The sequence below is a fragment of the Cololabis saira genome, chromosome 18 (assembly GCF_033807715.1).
Source record: "Cololabis saira isolate AMF1-May2022 chromosome 18, fColSai1.1, whole genome shotgun sequence".
Lineage (NCBI taxonomy): Eukaryota > Metazoa > Chordata > Actinopteri > Beloniformes > Belonidae > Cololabis > Cololabis saira.
In genome coordinates, this window is record NC_084604.1 from 41,117,756 (window position 1) to 41,134,041 (window position 16,286).

Below are 16,286 nucleotides of genomic sequence, written 5' to 3' on the forward strand. Positions count from 1 at the left end.
ACCATTCCAAGCAGTCTTTGTGTCTTTCCTCGTTACAAACTTATGTAATGTTGATTTAGACCTAACACAGGATTTGACATGTTCCTGTTTTATTTTGAAGCCCATGTCTTTGTGTTTAAGTTCTGTCTTGACCTTCCTGTTTTCATCTGCCCTGATCGTCTGCATCTGTGTCTCGTTAACCCTTGTGTATATCTGGTCTTGTCTTTCCTCTGCTCCCTGCTGGTCCGGACTGTTTCAACCTCCATGTTTCCACAGTGAGGCTTTTTGTAATTTTTTGTATTCTTGTTCATGTTTTGGGTTTTGTATCCTGCTCTCCTGCATCTGGGTCCTCACTACAACCTTCTTGACATTAACTGCTTCATTCCAGTTTGATAAAATGCTGTTTGTTGATTTTGTTTCAGAGTTCAACTCAATCTAACTTCAGAAACTAAATAACAACCTGACAGGCAGGTCAAACACACCTGTTTGATTTCTGGGATTGTTCCTTTTAACTTTGATCCTGTAAATGGTAAACATAACGATGCTGACCAGAACCACCATCAGCCCCCTGACCACCCATCCAATAATCAATCCGGTATAATCTGGAATCAAAGGATTCAACAAAATGGTCAGAAAGTCAATATTAACACTTTAACTGATTACAAGTGTAAAGTCTGAATGATGACATCCAGTTTTTATTATCTCCATGATTTCAGGGTGTTACCTGTAAAGTCCAGCGTGTATTCAGCATCTATCTCCATTCTGTCTCCTTCAACAACCTGGCAGGTGAATCTTCTCTTGGAGCGTCTCTGATGTTTCACCATCAGATCAGAAACACAGTTGTTCTGTCCTCCAGACACAAACCCATCACCTTCACCAAGCAGCACACTTCCTGTCTCATCCACCCACATGATGCTGTTCTGCTCACAGGGACCGAAGTAACGGTCTCTCACCAGAGAACAGCGTAATGTCACGTCTCCATCCCTTCCTGGATCCACATCTGGTGGAGATGGAGAGACTGGAAGGAGACAAAACACTGTAGTTTCACTCAAAAAACGTCTTTCTAACATGTGAGGAACTATTCTTCTTCTTCTTAAAATACATCATGTAACCTTGGCCATAGGGCTTGGTCGCCAAGTTGCATTCTGGAACGTGGCGGCCATGTTGGCAGCCTCGTTAGTGTAAACACAGAGCAGTGTAGTAGCAGTGTGGTAGCACCAAGTGAACAGACGGAACGCAAAAAAAAAAAAGTTAAAATGCCAGAAAGCAACTGGAATTTACCAGATACCTTAAACAAGGAAGCCAGGGAGCGGAATATGGAGAAAATAATGATTATAACGGTTTGGATCCATATGAAATCCCTACTAAAGAGTGGAGCTCTGACGAGGATTTACTGCTGCAGTTCTGCACAACCCACGTCTTACTACCTTGTTTAGGAGTGTTTGGCAGCTGCTTTGGTAAATGTTTGACTCGCCATGTGTTTCAATAAATTTGTATAATAGTACAACATACAGTACATGTTTTGTATTACTCTTACTTCTCTTTTCTTTTTTTTGACCACTATATTATGCTGAAGAGGCTCCGAGGCGTGAGCAATATTTTTGTTTTCCTCGTGGGATTATTTTTTTAATCTGCAGCTACAAATAGAGTTAAAATTTTTTCCTCAACAAACTAGTTTTATCTGAAGATTGGAGTTAATCGCACCGCAGAGAGCTGGCCAGCACCTGTGTTTAGCTGGAGAAGTGGGGAATAAAACCCGTGTTTTGATCCGACCCCGGTCTGTGAGAGTGTTTGTTTGTGGTTTACTGTGGAAGGTTATGTTTGCTCGTCTTACAGCCGCGATCCAAGAGAACCGTCGACTCTTAGTTGTCTCAGATACTTCGTTGTCTCAGATACTTGGTTATCTCAGATACTTCGTTATCTCAGATACTTTGTTATCTCAGATACTTCAGATCAGATCTGCCTCTGAGCAGGAAAGCGGTGAAAAGTTAAACCGTTAGCGATCTTTTCCCCATGTCTGTTATGTTTGGAGCTGCTGCACAACACAACACAGCAACGGTTACCATGGTTACAGAACACCCCACAACACAGCAACGGGTTACCATGGTTACAGAATAACGGAAAGTAACGATTATAAGTAAGACACAACGAAGAGGGAGCACGTCTGTACACAGTGGTCCGAAGAGCAGCTAAGTTAGCTTCATACATGGCGGCTCCGCCAGGTGATGACGACAAGACGACCAAGCCCTATTGTCTGATAGAAACACCAAAAGCTATGATTGATTACGAAGTCGAAGTGAAGGCAGAAGGAAAAAATGTTCGACAGAAAGTAATGATGACTGTTTTTTCCTCTGTCCCGTTCAACGGCCGGATACAAAGAGGGAAACCCTTCCTGGGACGGACAAACCGAGCAAGGGTTGGGTGTTTTTGGTTGCACTGTCTCCCACACAGTCCAAATACTCACTTGTTAAAACACTGAGATACACAACGGTGTTGTACTTGTCCCTCAGCCGGCTCTCGTAGAGACCAGCGTCTCCAGCGGTGATGTTGGTGATGGTCAGGGAGCACTTCCTGTCCATCCTGCCAGCTCCAGAACCAAACTCCTCATGAGACGCTGAACTTGTGTCTCTGCTGTAAATCCACTCAACATCGGAGCAGTTGGAAGACGATAAGTCAACGTTATTCAGCAAAGCTACGTCATCTCCAGCCCTGTGGTAGAGAATGATTGTTCTCACGCCGGTTCCTGCTGGAGAGAAAAACACAACGTTTTAAACTCAACACACCAAATAAGAGATGATACACAGATATTTAGGTTTGTCAACTCAGAAAAGAAACATTGGACTTTAACAAGCCCTTACTTCATTTTCATTAACTATTCCAGTTCACCTAGTTTCCTGGTCTCCATGATTTCAGGGTCTTACCTGTAAAGTCCAGCGTGTATTCAGCATCTATCTTCACTCTGTCTCCTTCAACAACCCGGCAGGTGAATCTTCTCTTGGAGCGTCTCTGATGTTTCACCATCAGATCAGAAACACAGTTGTTCTGTCCTCCAGACACAAACCCATCACCTTCATCAAGCAGCACACTTCCTGTCTCATCCACCCAGATGATGCTGTTCTGCTCACAGAGACCCCAAACACTGTATCCCACCAGAGAACAGTGTAATGTCACATCTCCATCCCTTCCTGGATCCACATCTGGTGGAGATGGAGAGACTGGAAGGAGACAAAAAACTGTTATTTCAGCCTCTTGAATAAGAGAAACTCCTCATTTTACTGATCCAGTTTTACTGAGTGATTGTCTGATGGAAAATCAAATATTTCAACGTGTAAATAAACGTCAGGTGTTTGTGGTCCAGTTCCTCTGAGAGGATCCATCATGTTGAGGTTGATCCCAAATACACCAGACGTTCATGTCACTGACAAATCCACACAAGCTTTTAACAGCGTTTCACTCAGAGTTGATGAGGAGGATTCAAACTGACAGTCTGGATGTTATTAAGTCAAAACACTCACCTGTTAAAACAATTAGAGACACATGTCCTTTGTGGGAGTAACCATCACCATTTCTAATCCAACAGTTGTAACCACCAGCATCTTCAGCAGTGATGTTGTTGATGATCAGAGAGCAGTTACTGCTCAAACTCCTCCTGTCAGCTCCAGGTGACGTCTTCACAATAGTTCCATTAAGAACGATGAATTTTCCATATTGATCTTTGGAATGAAACCATCCAACATCAGGACATTGGTCGGTTGATGAACCAACGTCAGACGGTAAAACGACGTCATCTCCAGCTCTGTGATAGAGATCGATCGATTCCATCACTGATTCCTGCTGCAGAGAAAAACACTCTGAGAAAAGTTTTACACTTCACACATCAACCTGACTCAAGAAACATATTTAACCTACATATTTAAGTTTATCAGCACAGCGAAGAAACTTCAACACATAATCTCTGGTGAATCATTCAGAGTTATGTAACGTCGTCTTTAAGTGGTCCGATTGTAACAGAGGTGAGTTTTATTAAAGAAAACACATTTAGTGACACAGCAACGTTCAACGGTACACGACAACTTCAGAGTGGTTTTTACAGTCTTTTTAAATCATATTAAACCCTAAAACATGAGTCAGAGTTGATCTTTACCTCCAAAGTGAAGCAGTAAAGTGATGAAGAGCTGCAGTCGTGGCGTCATTCTGTCTCTGCTGGATGAAATGATGCTTCTCTCTGCTGCACGTCTGTACGTGATGGTGGAACTTCCTGTTTCTGCGCAACTTAATCACTAAATCCATCTTCAGAGTAAAACCTCCAACCCCCAATGTGTCTTTGTTTCCTGAAATATATTGTATATATTGTATTATGTAATGTCAGTACTTGTACAAGGCCAGTGAAATACCAGTGCGTTACCAGTTTAGGGAATACCAGTTCAACACCAGTGCATTACCAGTTCAGTGCTACTGCAACACCAGTGAAATACCAATGCAATGCCAGTGTACCCCAGGCTCTATAATGATACCCTTTTAATATAAGAACTGTCCCTTTAAAATTGTTTATTTCATTTGCACAGTAAACTAGTCATTAAATTCCTTAAAAAAAATCATTTTATTTGGAAGTAAATAAATAATTCATTTTAATTCATAAGCACTAAAAACTGTTAAGTGTGTATCTAAAAATATCATTTGGAGTACATGTGGTTCATCTGTTCAATCAATCAGTAATCTCCATGAGCCTCATCTGATCGGCCCTCGTTTCCACTTCCTGTCACAACGCTGCGTGTTACGAAATGGCGACTCGTGTGCGTTTATGTGTCCTGTGTCCAGAAACGTCTGGTTAGAATTAAGAAACTGGTTACTACTTAGAATAGAGGACATACCAGTCTTTGATATCTCTCATATTTATTTCCATATAGATAACTTGAAGTCGAATGTATCTGACATGATAAATATAGTTATTCTCATGGGTAAAAATCATATTCATTGTAGTAAGTGGAGGAATAGCAAACCCTCCTTTGATAGACTCCAACAAAATGGCTAAAAAGATTTATGATGATATATCTTGTTTTCTGCTTTTTTGATGCCTCAGTCCTTGCTCCTCTTTTTGCCTGATTTTAAATAATGTCATATTTTTATAGTTTGCACTTTATTTTCCCGTTTCCGCGGGTGTCGCCCTGTTGGGGGGTTCCCTCTCTCCGGTCCCCCCCCCTCCCTGTTGGGGGGTTCCCTCTCTCCGGTCCCGCCCCCTCCCTGTTGGGGGGTTCCCTCTCTCCGGTCCCCCCCCCTCCCTGTTGGGGGGTTCCCTCTCTCTGGTCCCGCCCCCTCCCTGTTGGGGGGTTCCTTCTCTCCGGGCCCGTCTCCGGTCCCCCCCCTCCCTGTTGGGGGGTTCCCTCTCTCCGGGCCCGTCTCCGGTCCACGGGTCCCCTCGGCTGCTGCTGTTGGGGGGGCGGGGTCTCGCTGGCGGTTGGTTTCCTCACCACCAGCACCGGGCAAATAAATGCATTTTATTGAAGTTATTTATGTGTCCACTAGAGGATAAAAAAGTGAATTTAATGCAGTAATCCAGTGATCTATAGGCCCGTAATTTCTCTCTGTGTACACGCTCAGTTTCTCAATTAAATAGGTAAATATATCTGGCCACTGTACATTTGGCAACTTGCTAACGTCTTCAACGCACTCATTAATAGAACACGGATCTGGAAGTCGGACACCATTTGTCAAAAGTCAACTTGTTAAGGTAACATTCGCAATCTTTAGGTGATAATCCCCTTGCATAGCTTAACAAGCTGTTCATCTCCCCCATACTTCCGTTGCCAAAATGCGCGCGCATACGTTCTACGTCATCATTGTGTACAAACAGAAAAAGGGTCTATTGTCCGTTAACTACTGAGATCAGGCCTGGTTGTAAGTCTGATGGATCTCTCCAGGGTCCTGATGGATCTCCAGGGTCCTGATGGATCTCCATGGTCCTGATGGATCTCCAGGGTCCTGATGGATCTCCATGGTCCTGGTGGAGCTCTCCATGGTGATGATGGGTCTCTCCATGGGCCTGATGGATCTCCATGGTCCTGATGGAGCTCTCCATGGTGATGATGGAGCTCTCCATGATCCTGATGGAGCTCTCCATGGTCCTGATGGATCTCCATGGTCCTGATGGAGCTCTCCATGGTGATGATGGAGCTCTCCATGATCCTGATGGAGCTCTCCAGGGTCCTGATGGATCTCTCCATGGGCCTGATGGATCTCCATGGTCCTGATGGAGCTCTCCATGGTGATGATGGATCTCTCCATGGTCCTGATGGATCTCTCCATGGTCCTGACGGAGCTCTCCATGGTCCTGATGGAGCTCTCCATGGTGCTGATGGATCTCCATGGTCCTGATGGATCTCCATGGTTCTACTACAGTACAGGGCAGAGCTGTTTTTTCTTCTGCCTTGGTGATCCTGCTCTGCAGCGTTTTTGGTTTTGTTTTGTTCAATAAATCCTGCCTTTTTGCCAACTCCTGCTTCCTGCTCTCCTGCATTTGGGTCCTCAACAACCACATTGTGACATCCTGCCTGTTCCCGGACCCTGCCTGTTCCTTGACCCTGCCTGTTCCTGGACCCTGCCTGTTCCTGGACCCTGCCTGTTCCTGGACCCTGCCTGTTCCTGGACCCTGCCTGTTCCTGGATCCTGTCTGTTCCTGGACCCTGCCTGTTCCCGGACCCTGCCTGTTCCTGGATCCTGCCTTGTCTCCTGCTCTCCGTTGCCTGACCTTGTCTTCCGAACCTGACACCGATTGCTGCCTGATCCTTGTCCTGCATTCCTGCCTGCTCTTCGTCCCCGTTGAGGGTAATAAAGTAAACCAGACAAACCTACCACCGTGTGCTCCGTGTGCTGCATTTGGGTCCAAAACCTCCCCCCGTAACACCCCCTTCCTCAACTAGGCAGACAGATAACTCCTTCCACACACTGTAGCAAATAATGATGGCTTTATTGGGTACAGCATATGAATTGGGTAAAACTGAAATAAAAAGAATACAACAATGAACACTTATTGGATAAACCCCATCGATCAACATATTTCTCGGTACCTTAAAGGTATAAAGCACATGAGGCTACAAATATAAAGCTGCAATATAGCTGACAGAGCACTACAAATTACTTTAGTTGACTGAACTACAACTGATAAACAGCATGAAACAAAATACAAGCTCAGATTAAAACAAATGTAACTTCAATATGTATCTTAAAACCGTAATAACAGATAATGCCTTCATTAACTGATTCCCCAAAAAAGGATGGAGATCAAGAAGATGTTCCTAATCTTTATGACATTACAGAGATGGAAAAATGCTATTTTACAAAGATGATTAATATATGCATGAAACTATCAGGAATAAAGAGAGATGATCCCAGTTTAGGAGATTTAATACATCGTTAGCATGCTAGCGGCTCAAACATCCATCAGGCTCCTCGATGCAGGAGTGACGCCGAGGAAAAGCTGCAGAGGATTTTTGAAGATCACAAAATGATGAAGACTAAACACTAGGATTGTCATAAACAGAGCTGAGCTTTCAGAGACCAAACATCCGTCTGCTGCTCTGTCGCCAGGCTAACGCTAATGTTTCCATCACACACAGCTGATTTATTGATCTGTGGATCGGACAGAAGCAGGCAGGTCTTCATCGTCTTCATAGTTCACCTGTGGAAACATACAATGTTCTTGTAATTCATGTTTTTACCACCAGAGGGAGATCAAGATCATATTTACATGATAATGGACCGTTCTTTTTTTCCTTAAATATTTTTATCCCAATATCCCGATTTTTCCCAATTTTTTTTCATCCCCCAGTGCTCCTATCTAAGTAACAGTCCTGGGCATTTCCATCCTCTACCAACCCCGGGAGTTCCTGCACTGAGCTCAGGTCTCCTCCTTAACCTGAGGAGTGAGCAGGCCGCTTCTTTTCACCAGACAGGGTGGGGATTCTCCAGCCGGACGTAGCGCGTGGAAGGATCACGTTATTCCGTCCGGATCCTCCCCACCCCATCTGTTCCCCGGTTGGCCAGAGGGGGCAGTAGAGCCCAGGACTTGTGCATGTTTTTGTGAGGGAAGCTCACATTAGCTACCTAATGGTCCTTTTCCACTAGTATCTACTCAGCTCGCTTCTACCCGCCACGCCCCCGTCTTGCGCTTTTCCACTACGGGCCAAGGCGGGTGGAGCCGCTCCAAGCAGATACTTTTTCTGTAACCATTCTGCCAAGGTTCTAACCGGGCTGAGCCAGCACTATATCTGACGTCACCACAATACACGCCACTGATTGGTCGGGGGGCGGGGCCGTCAGACGTTCTAATCAGGAAGCGGGAGTCAGCGCGAGAACGACTCGCTGCTCGTGGCGATTTTATTATACAGCGCAAACGTCTGTTTGGTGATCCAACTCTGAGGTGCAGATGTTCATAAACCTGGTGGCTGACGAGAGAATTAAAAAAGGGATGTAGACGGGTGATAAGGAACGATCAGATCCACCAGGAACTCTGTTTTATTCTCAGCCGCTCGCAGCTCCAGCTGATTTTTCATCTGCGCCGACACGAACAAAGCAGTTGCCCAATCGAGTACGTCACAGCCGCTTCACCCCAACCCCCCCACTTCTCACCTGGCTGTGGAAAAACAAACGAGGACAAAACGGGTGGAGCCGGGACAGGCCGTGCTGTAGGTACTAGTGGAAAAGCGCCATAAGGGAACACGGGGAGAACATGCAAACTCCACACAGAAAGGCCGTTTCTCCAACCCCACCCAGGGTGTGGGTGCTGAAGTCATGGGGGAACTAACACGCACTTCAGCGCCCACAGCGTCCCCGGCGGGAATCAACACATGGAAAAAATTCCCACCAGGCTGTCAGAGTTGTGCTAATATTAATGCTTTTGAAACATTGATGATGTTTAATACTTTGATTCACTAGCAAGGACCACGCCATCAACAGGATACGTTTAAATGATTTATTGATACGAAGATGACGATGGTGATGATGATGGCGCCACACAATGGCCGTTCTGAGGGCCATCCTGCTGTGTCGCCATTGTGTGTCGCTGGAGCCGCGTTGACCGCGGGCTCCGCGCGAGGCTGAGAGAGAGAGGAAAAAGGGTTAGAGAAACACGTGCACGGCGGAAGAATACGACGGCGCAACCTGCGCTCTCGGGTTGAAGGCGAGGAGACACAGGAGGAGTCGGGGACCCGCGGCGACGATCCGGATGTTCAGGACAGGTGGACCGGACGCGGATCGCTGAGGAGACGGGGCTCGGGCCGGCCCCGCGGCCGCCGGGGAGAACGGCGCTTCGGGCGGCGGCTGAAAGTTTTTTTTTTTTTTTTTCCTCGGGATCCTGATCGGCTGGTGTTTGCTGGTGATCGCCTGCAAGCTGATCGTTGTGCGATGGTGATAACGACACGAGATCCATGCCGGCCGTCGGACCCCGCCGGAACCGGTGGATTGCGCACCTGCGGCGCTTCCGGCATGGCACGGCTGAAAGCTTGTGATCAGCTGGTGTTTGCTGATGATCCCCTGCAAACAAGTCTCATCCGATGGCGATAATGACACGAGATCCATGCCTGAACGGGTGAGTAACGATCTGAGATACGAGCGTGTAGTAGTGTTGTCGTGCTTGCGGTTCTGGTTCGGAGAACGAGAGCGAACGTGCTGCAGAGACGAGAGCGAAGATGAACTGAGGGTTAGATATTTGAAGGTTTGCCGGAGGAGGCGTGGTGCCGGAGGAGGCGTGGTTGAGGCGTGGTCCTGCTCCCGAAATTCGCTTGTAAAGCTCCAACTAATAAATGGTAACTCTGAGATTTCTAGCTCCTTGCAAAACACTTTCTCTGAGTCCAGCCATTGACTATCTAAAGGATGATCTTTCGACCATTTTACAATATACTGTAATTTATTGGCTATGAAGTAAATACTGGAAGTTAGGTAACTCTAAACCTTCACATTCTTTGGATTTTTGCAATGTCTTCAAACTAATACGTGGTGTTTTATTCTTCCACAGAAATGTTGATACATATGATTCCAATGATTTAAACCAGGAAAGAGGGGGTTTGCATGGTATCATTGAGAAAAAATAGTTTACTTTTGGTAAAACCATCATTTTAATGGTGAATATTCTTCCCATGAGTGAAATGGGGAGAGAGCTCCATCTGGAAAGATCATCTTCTATTTTCTTTAAAAGCTGAACATAATTTAATTTTATTAACTCTGACAGCCTAGGGGAGATGTTTATGCCTAAATATCTAATGTTCCCTGATTGTAATTGTCCAGAAATTTCTTGCTTCTAAATTCAGATAAAACAGAGGTTATCATTCTTGGTCCAGAGCATCTTAGGAAGGGACTAGATGGTGTTGCGATGGCTTCCAGTGCAACTGTGAGAAACCTTGGTGTTATTTTCGATCAGGATTTGTCGTTTAAACCATATGTCAATCAGGTTTGTAAAATAGCCTTTTTCCATCTCCGTAATATTGCAAAGATTAGGAAAATCCTCTCGCAGAGTGATGCAGAAAAACTAGTTCATGCGTTTGTATCTTCTAGACTAGATTACTGTAATGTGTTGTTAGCAGGATGTCCAAGTAATTTGCTGAATAGGCTCCAGCTGATCCAAAATGCAGCAGCACGAGTGCTGACAGGAATCAGCAGGAGAGACCACGTCTCTCCAGTGTTAGCGTCGCTCCATTGGTTACCTGTAAAATTCAGAATCCAATTTAAAATTTTATTACTTGCGTATAAAGCCCAAAACGGCTTAGCTCCGCATTATTTGCAAGACCTGATAGTGCCTTATGTTCCTGGCAGAGCTCTCTGCTCTCAGAGTGCAGGTTTACTCGTAGTTCCTAGAGTATCCAAATGTAGATTTGGAGGGCAGGCGTTCTGCTATCAGGCACCATTACTATGGAACCAACTTCCAATCTGGGTTAAGGAGGCTGACACCACCTCCACCTTTAAAACTAAACTTAAAACCTTTCTGTTTAGTAAAGCCTATAGTTAGTGTTTAGTAAACCTCTAGCTGGTGTTGGTAAATCTCTAGGTAGTGTAAACTCTAGTGTGCCAGAGTCACTCCTGTAGTTTCTTGTGCTGGCCCCCCCTTCTCCTCCCTTTTTTCTCTTTTGTCCATGTTGCAGCATCCTTTGCCGGACACCGGAACCTGCAGCGTGGGAGTGAGAGGGGCAGGGTAACGGCCCGGGCAGGCGGGGGAGAGGTTTGTCCGTCAAGACTCCTCTCCCTGGCCCTGCCCCTTCTCAACCTTTCCCAGACCCTGCACCCCAACCTGGGACTTGCTGATTGGGCCGGAGCTTCGGGAGCTGCGTGCTGGCCTGCGGTCCCCACCCCTGGTCATCCCGTTGCTGGCCCCCCCTTCTCCTCCCTTTTCTCTCTTTTGTCCTGCAGGTGGTCGTGGGTGGCTTGTAGCTTGCATTACGGAGCACAAGTCTTTCCCTGACCCTGCACCCCAACCTGGGACTTGCTGATTGGGCCGGAGCTTCGGGAGCTGCGTGCTGGCCTGCGGTCCCCACCCCTGGTCATCCCGTTGCTGCTTCCACCTGCCTGCTGTGTGCTGCTGCACACAGCAGCACACAGCTGACCCACCAGTCTGGCCCTCGGCAGGAGGGTCCCCCTTTATGATCCTGGTCCTGCTCAAGGTTTCTTCCTCCTAAAGGGGAGTTTTCCTTGCCACTGTTTGGCTTAAGGTTTTTCTCCCACTAGGGGAGTTTTTACCTGCCATTGTTTATGTAATAACTGCTCGGGGGTCATGTTCTGGGTATGGGTCTCTGGAAAGCGTCTAGAGACAACTCTGTTGTATTAGACGCTATATAAATAAAATTGAATTGAATTGAATTGAATTGTAATTTAGTATTGGCTATATTCCTAAAATTGCAGTTAACACACAAAACTGTGGATTTAGACCAATTAACACTACACTACAACCTTCTTTACATTAACTGCTTTATTCCAGTTTGCTAAAATGCTGTTTGTTGATTTTGTTTCAGAGTTCAACTCAATCTAACTTCAGAAACTAAACAACAACCTGACAGGAAGGTCAAACACACCTGTTTGATTTCTGGGATTGTTCCTTTTAACTTTCATCCTGTAAATGATGAGAAACATAGCGATGCTGACCAGAACCACCATCAGCCCCCCGACCACCGATCCAATAATCAATCCGGTATAATCTGGAATCAAAGGATTCAACAAAATGGTCAGAAAGTCAATATTAACACTTTAACTGACTTTATTGGACTTTATCCACATCTGGTGGAGATACAGAGACTGGAAGGAGACAAATAACTGTTATTTCAGCCACTTGAATATGAGAAACTCCTCATTTTACTGATCCAGTTTTACTGAGTGATTGTCTGATGGAAACATCAAATATTTCAACGTGTAAATAAACGTCAGGTGTTTGTGGTCCAGTTCCTCTGAGACCAGGGTGTCAATTGGTTACGGCAAGGTATTTTTTTAAATACATTTATGGAATTACTCTGTCTATTTGTATTGATTATTCTATTATTGAATACATATAAAATTACTACAATGGATGGATTTCACTAGGTACCTTTCTCCGTGTGAATGTGTATGAATGTTGGTGGTGGTCGGAGGGGGCGTTTGGCGCAATATGGCAGCCACACTTCCGTCAGTCTGCCCCAGGGCAGCTTTGGCTACAAAACATAGTTTACCACCACCAGTGAGAATGTGTATGAATGAATAATGATCTCTGTAAAGCGCTCTGGGTGCCTTGAAGGGCGCTATATAAATCCAAGTCATTATTATTATTATCTTTCCCAACACTTGTACCCCCCTCATATCTTGAAATGTGATGTCCCAGTGTCCCTGACGACAGTGGTCGCTATCAATCTGGTTTTTAGCTCTGCAGTACTAACTTACAAAAATGAAAAGGAAGCAGACAACCCTGCAATTGTTTTTTTAAAAGACGGCAAATGATGGTCCAATGTTGCCCCAGCAGCAGAAGATATTAACGAGGCTGTAGCCACTGATGGATTAATCATGCTAGTTCATTTTAAGGTAAGATATCAAATCACCCTACCCTCTTATAAATCTGTTTAAGGGAAATATTTGACTTTTTTTTACTCTCTCTCTCTTTCTCTCTTCTGCGCCCTCTCTAGATTTTTGGGTGTAATTATAGATGAAAACCTCACATGGAAATCTCAGGTAAATTATGTTAAAACTAAGGTATCAAAGAATATTTTTGTTTTGAACAAAGTGAAACATGTTTTAGATTATAAGACAATGCAAATTTTGTATTGCTCACTTATTTTGCCTTATTTTAGTTATTGTGTCAAAGTTTGGGGGAATACATACACAACAAATATCAAGACTTTGTTTATTTTACAGAAGATACGGATCATACATAAGCAAGAGAACACACCAATGAACTCTTTATCAATGCAGGATTAATTAAACTTAAAGATATTGTTGAGTTAGAGACTTTATTAGTTATGTTTAAGGCAAAGGGCAGAATATTGCCTGAAAATATACGTTTTTTTGTGTTTAGTTCAGAAGATAAGGACCATAGGAGGAAATTTGATTTTAAACATCCGTTTGCACGAACTACTTTAAAACAAATGTGTATTTCAGTATGTGGTGTAAAATTATGGAACTCCTTAACAACTGATTTAAAGGATTGTAAAAATATTCACCAGTTCAAGAAATTGTATAAAGACAACACAATCAGACAATATGAATTTAACGGGTAAAATATATTTTGTTGTGTTTTTGTTTTTGGTGTTGTTGGTGAGTTATTGTGTATGTTTTCTTATTTTTTGTTTTGTTTTGTTTTGTTTTGTTTTTTATTATTCTTTTGGTATTATATAAGCAGTGACTGTTGAACAGACGGACAGACCATCTTCATATGTATTGTTTTTTGTTTTTTTGAGAAAGGGGCTTGTAATATAAGACTTTTTTCTTCTTGCTCCTTTTTGATCATGGAATGGAACATGTATGTGAACTATTTTCATGATACGGAATAAATAAATACATTGAAATTGAAATTGAAAAAAGTACTGTAGTTAAATTCTGTGACTCGTAACCTTGCCGTATCTTAGCATTGACTGAATTGACGCCACTGTCTGAGAGGATCCATCATGTTGAGGACGATCCCAAACACACCAGACGTTCATGTCGCTGACAAATCCACACAAGCTTTTAACAGCGTTTCACTCAGAGTTGATGAGGAGGATTCAAACTGACAGTCTGGATGTTATTAAGTCAAAACACTCACCTGTTAAAACATTCAGATACACATGTGCGGAATCATCATATCCATTCCAACAGCTGTAATAACCAGCATCTTCAGCAGTGATGTTGTTGATGATCAGAGAGCAGTTACTGCTCAAACTGATCCTGTCAGCTCCAGGTGACTCCTCCTCAATATATCCATAACGAACCTTGAAGTGTTCATCTGCGTTTTGAATGTTGTTGTAAATCCATTCAGGATTAGAACAGTCATCGGATGAAGATTTAATGTGACATGGTAAAACGATGTTATCTCCAGGTCTGTGATGGAGAACGATGTCACCACTGATTCCTGCTGTAGAGAAAAACACTCAGAAACTGTTATTTCAGCCTCTTGAATATGAGAAACTCCTCATTTTACTGATCCAGTTTTACTGAGTGATTGTCTGATGGAAACATCAAATATTTCAACGTGTAAATGAACGTCAGGTGTTTGTGGTCCAGTTCCTCTGAGAGGATCCATCATGTGGAGGACGATCCCAAACACACCAGACGTTCATGTCACTGACAAATCCACACAAGCTTTTAACAGCGTTTCACTCAGAGTGGATGAGGAGGATTCAAACTGACAGTCTGGATGTTATTAAGTCAAAACACTCACCTGTTAAAACACTCAGATACACAGACGTGTAGGAGTAAGCAACAGTATTTCTAATCCTACAGGTGTAATAACCAGCATCTTCAGCAGTGATGTTGTTGATGATCAGAGAGCAGTTACTGCTCAAACTCATCCTGTCAGCTCCAGGTGACGTCTTATCAATAGTTCCATTAAGAACAATGACATTTTATATCTCGACCGTAGTCATAACTCCATTCAACACCAGAACATTGGTAATGTGAAGAATCAACATCAGACGGTAAAACGACGTCATCTCCAGCTCTGTGATGGAGAATGGTTGGTCCACCACTGATTCCTGCTGCAGAGAAAAACACTCTGAGAAAAGTTTTACACTTCACACATCAACCTGACCCTAGAAACATATTTAACCTACATATTTAGGTTTGTCAGCACAGAGAAGAGACTTCAACACAAATAATCTCTGGTGAATCATTCAGAGTTATGTAACGTCGTCTTTAAGTGGTCTGATTGTAACAGAGGTGAGTTTTATTAAAGAAAACACATTTAGTGAAACAACAACGTTCAACGGTACACAACAACTTCAGAGTGGTTTTTACAGTCTTTTTAAACCAAATTAAAGCCTAAAACATGAGTCAGAGTTGATCTTTACCTCCAAAGTGAAGCAGTAAAGTGATGAAGAGCTGCAGTCGTGGCGTCATTCTGTCTCTGCTGGATGAAATGATGCTTCTCTCTGCTGCACGTCTGTACGTGATGGTGGAACTTCCTGTTTCTGCGCAACTTAATCACTAAATCCATCTTCAGAGTAAAACCTCCAACCCCCAAGGTGTCTTTGTTTCCTGGAATATATGACAAGTCAAAGTTACAGGAAACAACCCTGAATTGTTTAAAAGTGAACATGCAAAGATGTTTCTGTTGAACATTTACTTTTGTTACATTTCAGTTGACCCTTGAGGTGGATTTGTTGTCGAAGAGCAATAGATTTGGTTTCCAGTAGAATAAAAAAAGAGCAAAACATTCTTGTTTTTGATTTATTTTCTCAGAAACAGAAACTTCTGCTTGTTTGAACGTACTGAAATCAGTGAACTGAGGATGTTGTTGGAATAATTCTGTATATAAATATAGATACATGTTGGAGTTATCATTTTTCATGATTATGCCATAACTTTGAATATTCATCTTGTGGTTATTGCTTTATACGTGTCAACTGAAGCTGCTGAGAAACCGAAGCTGCAGTTCCTCATCACCGCAGAGGAACGTGGGAGTAGCGCACATCCTCTTATCAAGCATTAGTGTGTGAAAGTGTTCTTTCAAGCAGCACCAGCGGAAGGGGAGGCCTGACTGCATCTTGGACTGAAGATATTAACTGACTGCTAGTATTCTTGTATTGTGAGCTAATAATTTCCCACTGTGCATGAGCAGTCTTTACCCCCACCTTTATGATGCTGGTGCTCGTGTAACCAGGGCCTTCCCA